Genomic DNA, 15,461 nt, shown 5'->3' with positions numbered 1-15,461 from the left:
ACTACACAGAAGCATTGTATGAAACTTCTTTCTGTTCTGTGCATTCAACTAACAGAGTTGAACCTTACTTTTGATTGAGCCTTTCTGAAACACTCTTTCTGTAGAAACTGCAATTGGACATTCTGAGCGCTAAGAGGCCTCTATTGGGAAAAATAATATCTTCAAATAAAAACTACACAGAAGCATTGTGTGAAACTTATTTCTGATATGTTCATTAAGCTAACAGAGTTAAACCATACTTTTGATTGCGCAGTTCTGAACACTCTTTCTGTAAAAAACGCAAGTGGACATTCGGAGCGCTAAGAGGGTAATAGTGGAAAAAGGAATATATTCAAATATAAACTACACAGTAGCATTCTGTGAAAATTCTTTCTGTTCTGTGCATTCAACTAACAGAGTTGAACCTTACTTTTGATTGAGCCGTTCTGAAACACTCTCTCTGTAGAAACTGCAATTGGACATGCTAAGCGCTAAGAGGCCTACATTGGGAGAAAGAATATCTTCAAATAAAAACTACACAGATGCATTCTGTGAAACTTATTTCTGATCTGTAAATTCAGTTAACAGAGATAAAACATATTTTTGATTGAGCAGTTATGAAACACTCTTTTTGTAGAAACTGCAAGTGGAGATTCGGAGCGCTAAGAGGGTAATAGTGGAAAAAGGAATGTCTTCAAATATAAACTACACAGAATCATTCGGTGAAACTTCTTTCTGATCTGTGCATTCAGCTAACAGAGTTAAACCATACTTTTGATTGAGCAGATCTGAACACTCTTTCTGTAGAAAATGCAACTGGACATTAGGAGCGCTAAGAGCGTAGTAGTGGAAAAAGAATATAGTCAAATATAAACTACACAGAAGCATTCTGTGAAACTTCTTTCTGATCTGAGCATTCAGCTAACAGAGTTAAACCATACTTTTGATTGAGCAGTTTTGAAACACTCTGTCTGTAGAAAATGCAACTGGACATTCGTAGCGCTAAGTGGGTAATAGTGGAAAAAAGAATATGTTCAAATATAAACTACACAGAAGCATTGTATGAAACTTCTTTCTGTTCTGTGCATTCAACTAACTGAGTTGAACCTTACTTTTGATTGAGCCGTTCTGAAACACTCTTTCTGTAGAAACTGCAATTGGACATTCTGAGCGCTAAGAGGCCTATATTGGGAAAAATAATATCTTCAAATAAAAACTACACAGAAGCATTGTGTGAAACTTATTTCTGATATGTTCATTAAGCTAACAGAGTTAAACCATACTTTTGATTGCGCAGTTCTGAACACTCTTTCTGTAAAAAACGCAAGTGGACATTCGGAGCGCTAAGAGGGTAATAGTGGAAAAAGGAATATATTCAAATATAAACTACACAGTAGCATTCTGTGAAAATTCTTTCTGTTCTGTGCATTCAACAAACAGAGTTGAACCTTACTTTTGATTGAGCCGTTCTGAAACACTCTCTCTGTAGAAACTGCAATTGGACATGCTAAGCGCTAAGAGGCCTACATTGGGAAAAAGAATATCTTCAAATAAAAACTACACAGATGCATTCTGTGAAACTTATTTCTGATCTGTAAATTCAGTTAACAGAGATAAAACATATTTTTGATTGAGCAGTTATGAAACACACTTTTTGTAGAAAATGCAAGTGGAGATTCGGAGCGCTAAGAGGGTAATAGTGGAAAAAGGAATGTCTTCAAATATAAACTACACAGAATCATTCGGTGAAACTTCTTTCTGATCTGTGCATTCAGCTAACAGAGTTAAACCATACTTTTGATTGAGCAGATCTGAACACTCTTTCTGTAGAAAATGCAACTGGACATTTGGAGCGCTAAGAGCGTAGTAGTGGAAAAAGGAATATATTCAAATATAAACTACACAGAAGCATTCTGTGAAACTTCTTTCTGATCTGAGCATTCAGCTAACAGAGTTAAACCATACTTTTGATTGAGCAGTTTTGAAACACTCTGTCTGTAGAAAATGCAACTGGACATTCGTAGCGCTAAGTGGGTAATAGTGGAAAAAAGAATATGTTCAAATATACACTACACAGAAGCATTGTATGAAACTTCTTTCTGTTCTGTGCATTCAACTAACAGAGTTGAACCTTACTTTTTATTGAGCCGTTCTGAAACACTCTTTCTGTAGAAACTGCAATTGGACATTCTGAGCGCTAAGAGGCCTATATTGGGAAAAAGAATGTCTACAAATAAAAACTACACAGAAGAATTGTGTGAAACTTCTTTCTGTTCTGTTTGTTCAACTAAAAGAGTTGAACCTTAGTTTTGATTGAGCCGTTCTGAAACACTCTTTCTGTAGAAAATGCAAGTGGAGATTCGGAGCGCTAAGAGGGTAATAGTGGAAAAAGGAATGTCTCCAAATATAAACTACACAGAATCATTCTGTGAAACTTCTTTCTGATCTGTGCATTCAGCTAACAGAGTTAAACCATACTTTTGATTGAGCAGATCTGAACTCTCTTTCTGTAGAAAATGCAACTGTACATTTGGAGCGCTAAGAGAGTAGTAGTGGAAAAAGTAATATATTCAAATATAAACTAAACAGAAGCATTCTGTAAAACTTCTTTCTGATCTGAGCATTCAGCTAACAGAGTTAAACCATACTTTTGATTGAGCAGTTTTGAAACAGTCTGTCTGTAGAAAATGCAACTGGACATTCGTAGAACTAAGTGGGTAATAGTGGAAAAAAGAATATGTTCAAATATAAACTACACAGAAGCATTGTATGAAACTTCTTTCTGTTCTGTGCATTCAACTAACAGAGTTGAACCTTACTTTTGATTGAGCCTTTCTGAAACACTCTTTCTGTAGAAACTGCAATTGGACATTCTGAGCGCTAAGAGGCCTCTATTGGGAAAAATAATATCTTCAAATAAAAACTACACAGAAGCATTGTGTGAAACTCATTTCTGATATGTTCATTAAGCTAACAGAGTTAAACCATACTTTTGATTGCGCAGTTCTGAACACTCTTTCTGTAGAAAACGCAAGTGGACATTCGGAGCGCTAAGAGGGTAATAGTGGAAAAAGGAATATATTCAAATATAAACTACACAGTAGCATTCTGTGAAAATTCTTTCTGTTCTGTGCATTCAACTAACAGAGTTGAACCTTACTTTTGGTTGAGCCGTTCTGAAACACTCTTTCTGTAGAAACTGCAATTGGACATGCTAAGCGCTAAGAGGCCTACATTGGGAAAAAGAATATCTTCAAATAAAAACTACACAGATGCATTCTGTGAAACTTATTTCTGATCTGTAAATTCAGTTAACAGAGATAAAACATATTTTTGATTGAGCAGTTATGAAACACTCTTTTTGTAGAAACTGCAAGTGGAGATTCATAGCGCTAAGAGGGTAATAGTGGAAAAAGGAATGTCTTCAAATATAAACTACACAGAATCATTCGGTGAAACTTCTTTCTGATCTGTGCATTCAGCTAACAGAGTTAAACCATACTTTTGATTGAGCAGATCTGAACACTCTTTCTGTAGAAAATGCAACTGGACATTAGGAGCGCTAAGAGCGTAGTAGTGGAAAAAGGAATATAGTCAAATATAAACTACACAGAAGCATTCTGTGAAACTTCTTTCTGATCTGAGCATTCAGCTAACAGAGTTAAACCATACTTTTGATTGAGCAGTTTTGAAACACTCTGTCTGTAGAAAATGCAACTGGACATTCGTAGCGCTAAGTGGGTAATAGTGGAAAAAAGAATATGTTCAAATATAAACTACACAGAAGCATTGTATGAAACTTCTTTCTGTTCTGTGCATTCAACTAACAGAGTTGAACCTTACTTTTGATTGAGCCGTTCTGAAACACTCTTTCTGTAGAAACTGCAATTGGACATTCTGAGCGCAAAGAGGCCTATATTGGGAAAAAGAATGTCTACAAATAAAAACTACACAGAAGAATTTTGTGAAACTTCTTTCTGTTCTGTTTGTTCAACTAAAAGAGTTGAACCTTAGTTTTGATTGAGACATTCTGAAACACTCTCTCTGTAGAAAATGCAAGTGGAGATTCGGAGCGCTAAGAGGGTAATAGTGGAAAAAGGAATGTCTCCAAATATAAACTAGACAGAATCATTCTGTGAAACTTCTTTCTGATCTGTGCATTCAGCTAACAGTGTTAAACCGTACTTTTGATTGAGCAGATCTGAACACTCTTTCTGTAGGAAATGCAACTGGACATTTTGAGCGCTAAGAGAGTAGTAGTGGAAAAAGGAATATAGTCAAATATAAACTACACAGAAGCATTCTGTGAAACTTCTTTCTGATCTGAGCATTCAGCTAACAGAGTTAAACCATACTTTTGATTGAGCAGTTTTGAAACACTCTGTCTGTAGAAAATGCAACTGGACATTCGTAGCGCTAAGTGGGTAATAGTGGAAAAAAGAATATGTTCAAATATAAACTACACAGAAGCATTGTATGAAACTTCTTTCTGTTCTGTGCATTCAACTAACAGAGTTGAACCTTACTTTTGATTGAGCCTTTCTGAAACACTCTTTCTGTAGAAACTGCAATTGGACATTCTGAGCGCTAAGAGGCCTCTATTGGGAAAAATAATATCTTCAAATAAAAACTACACAGAAGCATTGTGTGAAACTTATTTCTGATATGTTCATTAAGCTAACAGAGTTAAACCATACTTTTGATTGCGCAGTTCTGAACACTCTTTCTGTAAAAAACGCAAGTGGACATTCGGAGCGCTAAGAGGGTAATAGTGGAAAAAGGAATATATTCAAATATAAACTACACAGTAGCATTCTGTGAAAATTCTTTCTGTTCTGTGCATTCAACTAACAGAGTTGAACCTTACTTTTGATTGAGCCGTTCTGAAACACTCTCTCTGTAGAAACTGCAATTGGACATGCTAAGCGCTAAGAGGCCTACATTGGGAGAAAGAATATCTTCAAATAAAAACTACACAGATGCATTCTGTGAAACTTATTTCTGATCTGTAAATTCAGTTAACAGAGATAAAACATATTTTTGATTGAGCAGTTATGAAACACTCTTTTTGTAGAAACTGCAAGTGGAGATTCGGAGCGCTAAGAGGGTAATAGTGGAAAAAGGAATGTCTTCAAATATAAACTACACAGAATCATTCGGTGAAACTTCTTTCTGATCTGTGCATTCAGCTAACAGAGTTAAACCATACTTTTGATTGAGCAGATCTGAACACTCTTTCTGTAGAAAATGCAACTGGACATTAGGAGCGCTAAGAGCGTAGTAGTGGAAAAAGAATATAGTCAAATATAAACTACACAGAAGCATTCTGTGAAACTTCTTTCTGATCTGAGCATTCAGCTAACAGAGTTAAACCATACTTTTGATTGAGCAGTTTTGAAACACTCTGTCTGTAGAAAATGCAACTGGACATTCGTAGCGCTAAGTGGGTAATAGTGGAAAAAAGAATATGTTCAAATATAAACTACACAGAAGCATTGTATGAAACTTCTTTCTGTTCTGTGCATTCAACTAACTGAGTTGAACCTTACTTTTGATTGAGCCGTTCTGAAACACTCTTTCTGTAGAAACTGCAATTGGACATTCTGAGCGCAAAGAGGCCTATATTGGGAAAAAGAATGTCTACAAATAAAAACTACACAGAAGAATTGTGTGAAACTTCTTTCTGTTCTGTTTGTTCAACTAAAAGAGTTGAACCTTAGTTTTGATTGAGACGTTCTGAAACACTCTTTCTGTAGAAAATGCAAGTGGAGATTCGGAGCGCTAAGAGGGTAATAGTGGAAAAAGGAAAGTCTCCAAATATAAACTAGACAGAATCATTCTGTGAAACTTCTTTCTGATCTGTGCATTCAGCTAACAGAGTTAAACCGTACTTTTGATTGAGCAGATCTGAACACTCTTTCTGTAGGAAATGCAACTGGACATTTGGAGCGCTAAGAGAGTAGTAGTGGAAAAAGGAATATATTCAAATATAAACTACACAGAAGCATTCTGTGAAACTTCTTTCTGATCTGAGCATTCAGCTAACAGAGTTAAACCATACTTTTGATTGAGCAGTTTTGAAACACTCTGTCTGTAGAAAATGCAACTAGACATTCGTAGCGCTAAGTGGGTAATAGTGGAAAAAAGAATATGTTCAAATATAAACTACACAGAAGCATTGTATGAAACTTCTTTCTGTTCTGTGCATTCAACTAACAGAGTTGAACCTTACTTTTGATTGAGCCTTTCTGAAACACTCTTTCTGTAGAAACTGCAATTGGACATTCTGAGCGCTAAGAGGCCTATATTGGGAAAAATAATATCTTCAAATAAAAACTACACAGAAGCATTGTGTGAAACTTATTTCTGATATGTTCATTAAGCTAACAGAGTTAAACCATACTTTTGATTGCGCAGTTCTGAACACTCTTTCTGTAAAAAACGCAAGTGGACATTCGGAGCGCTAAGAGGGTAATAGTGGAAAAAGGAATATATTCAAATATAAACTACACAGTAGCATTCTGTGAAAATTCTTTCTGTTCTGTGCATTCAACAAACAGAGTTGAACCTTACTTTTGATTGAGCCGTTCTGAAACACTCTCTCTGTAGAAACTGCAATTGGACATGCTAAGCGCTAAGAGGCCTACATTGGGAAAAAGAATATCTTCAAATAAAAACTACACAGATGCATTCTGTGAAACTTATTTCTGATCTGTAAATTCAGTTAACAGAGATAAAACATATTTTTGATTGAGCAGTTATGAAACACACTTTTTGTAGAAAATGCAAGTGGAGATTCGGAGCGCTAAGAGGGTAATAGTGGAAAAAGGAATGTCTTCAAATATAAACTACACAGAATCATTCGGTGAAACTTCTTTCTGATCTGTGCATTCAGCTAACAGAGTTAAACCATACTTTTGATTGAGCAGATCTGAACACTCTTTCTGTAGAAAATGCAACTGGACATTTGGAGCGCTAAGAGCGTAGTAGTGGAAAAAGGAATATATTCAAATATAAACTACACAGAAGCATTCTGTGAAACTTCTTTCTGATCTGAGCATTCAGCTAACAGAGTTAAACCATACTTTTGATTGAGCAGTTTTGAAACACTCTGTCTGTAGAAAATGCAACTGGACATTCGTAGCGCTAAGTGGGTAATAGTGGAAAAAAGAATATGTTCAAATATACACTACACAGAATCATTGTATGAAACTTCTTTCTGTTCTGTGCATTCAACTAACAGAGTTGAACCTTACTTTTTATTGAGCCGTTCTGAAACACTCTTTCTGTAGAAACTGCAATTGGACATTCTGAGCGCTAAGAGGCCTATATTGGGAAAAAGAATGTCTACAAATAAAAACTACACAGAAGAATTGTGTGAAACTTCTTTCTGTTCTGTTTGTTCAACTAAAAGAGTTGAACCTTAGTTTTGATTGAGCCGTTCTGAAACACTCTTTCTGTAGAAAATGCAAGTGGAGATTCGGAGCGCTAAGAGGGTAATAGTGGAAAAAGGAATGTCTCCAAATATAAACTACACAGAATCATTCTGTGAAACTTCTTTCTGATCTGTGCATTCAGCTAACAGAGTTAAACCATACTTTTGATTGAGCAGATCTGAACTCTCTTTCTGTAGAAAATGCAACTGGACATTTGGAGCGCTAAGAGAGTAGTAGTGGAAAAAGTAATATATTCAAATATAAACTAAACAGAAGCATTCTGTAAAACTTCTTTCTGATCTGAGCATTCAGCTAACAGAGTTAAACCATACTTTTGATTGAGCAGTTTTGAAACAGTCTGTCTGTAGAAAATGCAACTGGACATTCGTAGAACTAAGTGGGTAATAGTGGAAAAAAGAATATGTTCAAATATAAACTACACAGAAGCATTGTATGAAACTTCTTTCTGTTCTGTGCATTCAACTAACAGAGTTGAACCTTACTTTTGATTGAGCCTTTCTGAAACACTCTTTCTGTAGAAACTGCAATTGGACATTCTGAGCGCTAAGAGGCCTCTATTGGGAAAAATAATATCTTCAAATAAAAACTACACAGAAGCATTGTGTGAAACTTATTTCTGATATGTTCATTAAGCTAACAGAGTTAAACCATACTTTTGATTGCGCTGTTCTGAACACTCTTTCTGTAGAAAACGCAAGTGGACATTCGGAGCGCTAAGAGGGTAATAGTGGAAAAAGGAATATATTCAAATATAAACTACACAGTAGCATTCTGTGAAAATTCTTTCTGTTCTGTGCATTCAACTAACAGAGTTGAACCTTACTTTTGGTTGAGCCGTTCTGAAACACTCTTTCTGTAGAAACTGCAATTGGACATGCTAAGCGCTAAGAGGCCTACATTGGGAAAAAGAATATCTTCACATAAAAACTACACAGATGCATTCTGTGAAACTTATTTCTGATCTGTAAATTCAGTTAACAGAGATAAAACATATTTTTGATTGAGCAGTTATGAAACACTCTTTTTGTAGAAACTGCAAGTGGAGATTCGGAGCGCTAAGAGGGTAATAGTGGAAAAAGGAATGTCTTCAAATATAAACTACACAGAATCATTCGGTGAAACTTCTTTCTGATCTGTGCATTCAGCTAACAGAGTTAAACCATACTTTTGATTGAGCAGATCTGAACACTCTTTCTGTAGAAAATGCAACTGGACATTAGGAGCGCTAAGAGCGTAGTAGTGGAAAAAGGAATATAGTCAAATATAAACTACACAGAAGCATTCTGTGAAACTTCTTTCTGATCTGAGCATTCAGCTAACAGAGTTAAACCATACTTTTGATTGAGCAGTTTTGAAACACTCTGTCTGTAGAAAATGCAACTGGACATTCGTAGCGCTAAGTGGGTAATAGTGGAAAAAAGAATATGTTCAAATATAAACTACACAGAAGCATTGTATGAAACTTCTTTCTGTTCTGTGCATTCAACTAACAGAGTTGAACCTTACTTTTGATTGAGCCGTTCTGAAACACTCTTTCTGTAGAAACTGCAATTGGACATTCTGAGCGCAAAGAGGCCTATATTGGGAAAAAGAATGTCTACAAATAAAAACTACACAGAAGAATTTTGTGAAACTTCTTTCTGTTCTGTTTGTTCAACTAAAAGAGTTGAACCTTAGTTTTGATTGAGACATTCTGAAACACTCTCTCTGTAGAAAATGCAAGTGGAGATTCGGAGCGCTAAGAGGGTAATAGTGGAAAAAGGAATGTCTCCAAATATAAACTAGACAGAATCATTCTGTGAAACTTCTTTCTGATCTGTGCATTCAGCTAACAGTGTTAAACCGTACTTTTGATTGAGCAGATCTGAACACTCTTTCTGTAGGAAATGCAACTGGACATTTTGAGCGCTAAGAGAGTAGTAGTGGAAAAAGGAATATAGTCAAATATAAACTACACAGAAGCATTCTGTGAAACTTCTTTCTGATCTGAGCATTCAGCTAACAGAGTTAAACCATACTTTTGATTGAGCAGTTTTGAAACACTCTGTCTGTAGAAAATGCAACTGGACATTCGTAGCGCTAAGTGGGTAATAGTGGAAAAAAGAATATGTTCAAATATAAACTACACAGAAGCATTGTATGAAACATCTTTCTGTTCTGTGCATTCAACTAACAGAGTTGAACCTTACTTTTGATTGAGCCTTTCTGAAACACTCTTTCTGTAGAAACTGCAATTGGACATTCTGAGCGCTAAGAGGCCTCTATTGGGAAAAATAATATCTTCAAATAAAAACTACACAGAAGCATTGTGTGAAACTTATTTCTGATATGTTCATTAAGCTAACAGAGTTAAACCATACTTTTGATTGCGCAGTTCTGAACACTCTTTCTGTAAAAAACGCAAGTGGACATTCGGAGCGCTAAGAGGGTAATAGTGGAAAAAGGAATATATTCAAATATAAACTACACAGTAGCATTCTGTGAAAATTCTTTCTGTTCTGTGCATTCAACTAACAGAGTTGAACCTTACTTTTGATTGAGCCGTTCTGAAACACTCTCTCTGTAGAAACTGCAATTGGACATGCTAAGCGCTAAGAGGCCTACATTGGGAGAAAGAATATCTTCAAATAAAAACTACACAGATGCATTCTGTGAAACTTATTTCTGATCTGTAAATTCAGTTAACAGAGATAAAACATATTTTTGATTGAGCAGTTATGAAACACTCTTTTTGTAGAAACTGCAAGTGGAGATTCGGAGCGCTAAGAGGGTAATAGTGGAAAAAGGAATGTCTTCAAATATAAACTACACAGAATCATTCGGTGAAACTTCTTTCTGATCTGTGCATTCAGCTAACAGAGTTAAACCATACTTTTGATTGAGCAGATCTGAACACTCTTTCTGTAGAAAATGCAACTGGACATTAGGAGCGCTAAGAGCGTAGTAGTGGAAAAAGAATATAGTCAAATATAAACTACACAGAAGCATTCTGTGAAACTTCTTTCTGATCTGAGCATTCAGCTAACAGAGTTAAACCATACTTTTGATTGAGCAGTTTTGAAACACTCTGTCTGTAGAAAATGCAACTGGACATTCGTAGCGCTAAGTGGGTAATAGTGGAAAAAAGAATATGTTCAAATATAAACTACACAGAAGCATTGTATGAAACTTCTTTCTGTTCTGTGCATTCAACTAACAGAGTTGAAACTTACTTTTGATTGAGCCTTTCTGAAACACTCTTTCTGTAGAAACTGCAATTGGACATTCTGAGCGCTAAGAGGCCTATATTGGGAAAAATAATATCTTCAAATAAAAACTACACAGAAGCATTGTGTGAAACTTATTTCTGATATGTTCATTAAGCTAACAGAGTTAAACCATACTTTTGATTGCGCAGTTCTGAACACTCTTTCTGTAAAAAACGCAAGTGGACATTCGGAGCGCTAAGAGGGTAATAGTGGAAAAAGGAATATATTCAAATATAAACTACACAGTAGCATTCTGTGAAAATTCTTTCTGTTCTGTGCATTCAACAAACAGAGTTGAACCTTACTTTTGATTGAGCCGTTCTGAAACACTCTCTCTGTAGAAACTGCAATTGGACATGCTAAGCGCTAAGAGGCCTACATTGGGAAAAAGAATATCTTCAAATAAAAACTACACAGATGCATTCTGTGAAACTTATTTCTGATCTGTAAATTCAGTTAACAGAGATAAAACATATTTTTGATTGAGCAGTTATGAAACACACTTTTTGTAGAAAATGCAAGTGGAGATTCGGAGCGCTAAGAGGGTAATAGTGGAAAAAGGAATGTCTTCAAATATAAACTACACAGAATCATTCGGTGAAACTTCTTTCTGATCTGTGCATTCAGCTAACAGAGTTAAACCATACTTTTGATTGAGCAGATCTGAACACTCTTTCTGTAGAAAATGCAACTGGACATTAGGAGCGCTAAGAGCGTAGTAGTGGAAAAAGGAATATAGTCAAATATAAACTACACAGAAGCATTCTGTGAAACTTCTTTCTGATCTGAGCATTCAGCTAACAGAGTTAAACCATACTTTTGATTGAGCAGTTTTGAAACACTCTGTCTGTAGAAAATGCAACTGGACATTCGTAGCGCTAAGTGGGTAATAGTGGAAAAAAGAATATGTTCAAATATAAACTACACAGAAGCATTGTATGAAACTTCTTTCTGTTCTGTGCATTCAACTAACAGAGTTGAACCTTACTTTTGATTGAGCCGTTCTGAAACACTCTTTCTGTAGAAACTGCAATTGGACATTCTGAGCGCAAAGAGGCCTATATTGGGAAAAAGAATGTCTACAAATAAAAACTACACAGAAGAATTTTGTGAAACTTCTTTCTGTTCTGTTTGTTCAACTAAAAGAGTTGAACCTTAGTTTTGATTGAGACATTCTGAAACACTCTCTCTGTAGAAAATGCAAGTGGAGATTCGGAGCGCTAAGAGGGTAATAGTGGAAAAAGGAATGTCTCCAAATATAAACTAGACAGAATCATTCTGTGAAACTTCTTTCTGATCTGTGCATTCAGCTAACAGTGTTAAACCGTACTTTTGATTGAGCAGATCTGAACACTCTTTCTGTAGGAAATGCAACTGGACATTTTGAGCGCTAAGAGAGTAGTAGTGGAAAAAGGAATATAGTCAAATATAAACTACACAGAAGCATTCTGTGAAACTTCTTTCTGATCTGAGCATTCAGCTAACAGAGTTAAACCATACTTTTGATTGAGCAGTTTTGAAACACTCTGTCTGTAGAAAATGCAACTGGACATTCGTAGCGCTAAGTGGGTAATAGTGGAAAAAAGAATATGTTCAAATATAAACTACACAGAAGCATTGTATGAAACATCTTTCTGTTCTGTGCATTCAACTAACAGAGTTGAACCTTACTTTTGATTGAGCCTTTCTGAAACACTCTTTCTGTAGAAACTGCAATTGGACATTCTGAGCGCTAAGAGGCCTCTATTGGGAAAAATAATATCTTCAAATAAAAACTACACAGAAGCATTGTGTGAAACTTATTTCTGATATGTTCATTAAGCTAACAGAGTTAAACCATACTTTTGATTGCGCAGTTCTGAACACTCTTTCTGTAAAAAACGCAAGTGGACATTCGGAGCGCTAAGAGGGTAATAGTGGAAAAAGGAATATATTCAAATATAAACTACACAGTAGCATTCTGTGAAAATTCTTTCTGTTCTGTGCATTCAACTAACAGAGTTGAACCTTACTTTTGATTGAGCCGTTCTGAAACACTCTCTCTGTAGAAACTGCAATTGGACATGCTAAGCGCTAAGAGGCCTACATTGGGAGAAAGAATATCTTCAAATAAAAACTACACAGATGCATTCTGTGAGACTTATTTCTGATCTGTAAATTCAGTTAACAGAGATAAAACATATTTTTGATTGAGCAGTTATGAAACACTCTTTTTGTAGAAACTGCAAGTGGAGATTCGGAGCGCTAAGAGGGTAATAGTGGAAAAAGGAATGTCTTCAAATATAAACTACACAGAATCATTCGGTGAAACTTCTTTCTGATCTGTGCATTCAGCTAACAGAGTTAAACCATACTTTTGATTGAGCAGATCTGAACACTCTTTCTGTAGAAAATGCAACTGGACATTAGGAGCGCTAAGAGCGTAGTAGTGGAAAAAGAATATAGTCAAATATAAACTACACAGAAGCATTCTGTGAAACTTCTTTCTGATCTGAGCATTCAGCTAACAGAGTTAAACCATACTTTTGATTGAGCAGTTTTGAAACACTCTGTCTGTAGAAAATGCAACTGGACATTCGTAGCGCTAAGTGGGTAATAGTGGAAAAAAGAATATGTTCAAATATAAACTACACAGAAGCATTGTATGAAACTTCTTTCTGTTCTGTGCATTCAACTAACTGAGTTGAACCTTACTTTTGATTGAGCCGTTCTGAAACACTCTTTCTGTAGAAACTGCAATTGGACATTCTGAGCGCAAAGAGGCCTATATTGGGAAAAAGAATGTCTACAAATAAAAACTACACAGAAGAATTGTGTGAAACTTCTTTCTGTTCTGTTTGTTCAACTAAAAGAGTTGAACCTTAGTTTTGATTGAGACGTTCTGAAACACTCTTTCTGTAGAAAATGCAAGTGGAGATTCGGAGCGCTAAGAGGGTAATAGTGGAAAAAGGAAAGTCTCCAAATATAAACTAGACAGAATCATTCTGTGAAACTTCTTTCTGATCTGTGCATTCAGCTAACAGAGTTAAACCGTACTTTTGATTGAGCAGATCTGAACACTCTTTCTGTAGGAAATGCAACTGGACATTTGGAGCGCTAAGAGAGTAGTAGTGGAAAAAGGAATATATTCAAATATAAACTACACAGAAGCATTCTGTGAAACTTCTTTCTGATCTGAGCATTCAGCTAACAGAGTTAAACCATACTTTTGATTGAGCAGTTTTGAAACACTCTGTCTGTAGAAAATGCAACTAGACATTCGTAGCGCTAAGTGGGTAATAGTGGAAAAAAGAATATGTTCAAATATAAACTACACAGAAGCATTGTATGAAACTTCTTTCTGTTCTGTGCATTCAACTAACAGAGTTGAACCTTACTTTTGATTGAGCCTTTCTGAAACACTCTTTCTGTAGAAACTGCAATTGGACATTCTGAGCGCTAAGAGGCCTATATTGGGAAAAAAAAATATCTTCAAATAAAAACTACACAGAAGCATTGTGTGAAACTTATTTCTGATATGTTCATTAAGCTAACAGAGTTAAACCATACTTTTGATTGCGCAGTTCTGAACACTCTTTCTGTAAAAAACGCAAGTGGACATTCGGAGCGCTAAGAGGGTAATAGTGGAAAAAGGAATATATTCAAATATAAACTACACAGTAGCATTCTGTGAAAATTCTTTCTGTTCTGTGCATTCAACAAACAGAGTTGAACCTTACTTTTGATTGAGCCGTTCTGAAACACTCTCTCTGTAGAAACTGCAATTGGACATGCTAAGCGCTAAGAGGCCTACATTGGGAAAAAGAATATCTTCAAATAAAAACTACACAGATGCATTCTGTGAAACTTATTTCTGATCTGTAAATTCAGTTAACAGAGATAAAACATATTTTTGATTGAGCAGTTATGAAACACACTTTTTGTAGAAAATGCAAGTGGAGATTCGGAGCGCTAAGAGGGTAATAGTGGAAAAAGGAATGTCTTCAAATATAAACTACACAGAATCATTCGGTGAAACTTCTTTCTGATCTGTGCATTCAGCTAACAGAGTTAAACCATACTTTTGATTGAGCAGATCTGAACACTCTTTCTGTAGAAAATGCAACTGGACATTTGGAGCGCTAAGAGCGTAGTAGTGGAAAAAGGAATATATTCAAATATAAACTACACAGAAGCATTCTGTGAAACTTCTTTCTGATCTGAGCATTCAGCTAACAGAATTAAACCATACATTTGATTGAGCAGTTTTGAAACACTCTGTCTGTAGAAAATGCAACTGGACATTCGTAGCGCTAAGTGGGTAATAGTGGAAAAAAGAATATGTTCAAATATAAACTACACAGAAGCATTGTATGAAACTTCTTTCTGTTCTGTGCATTCAACTAACAGAGTTGAACCTTACTTTTGATTGAGCCGTTCTGAAACACTCTTTCTGTAGAAACTGCAATTGGACATTCTGAGCGCAAAGAGGCCTATATTGGGAAAAAGAATGTCTACAAATAAAAACTACACAGAAGAATTTTGTGAAACTTCTTTCTGTTCTGTTTGTTCAACTAAAAGAGTTGAACCTTAGTTTTGATTGAGACATTCTGAAACACTCTCTCTGTAGAAAATGCAAGTGGAGATTCGGAGCGCTAAGAGGGTAATAGTGGAAAAAGGAATGTCTCCAAATATAAACTAGACAGAATCATTCTGTGAAACTTCTTTCTGATCTGTGCATTCAGCTAACAGTGTTAAACCGTACTTTTGATTGAGCAGATCTGAACACTCTTTCTGT

The sequence above is a fragment of the Symphalangus syndactylus genome, chromosome X (genome assembly GCF_028878055.3).
Source record: "Symphalangus syndactylus isolate Jambi chromosome X, NHGRI_mSymSyn1-v2.1_pri, whole genome shotgun sequence".
In the NCBI taxonomy this organism is placed as follows: Eukaryota; Metazoa; Chordata; class Mammalia; order Primates; family Hylobatidae; genus Symphalangus; species Symphalangus syndactylus.
The sequence above is the reverse complement of the archived record's forward strand: the minus strand, read 5'-3'. Positions refer to the sequence as shown.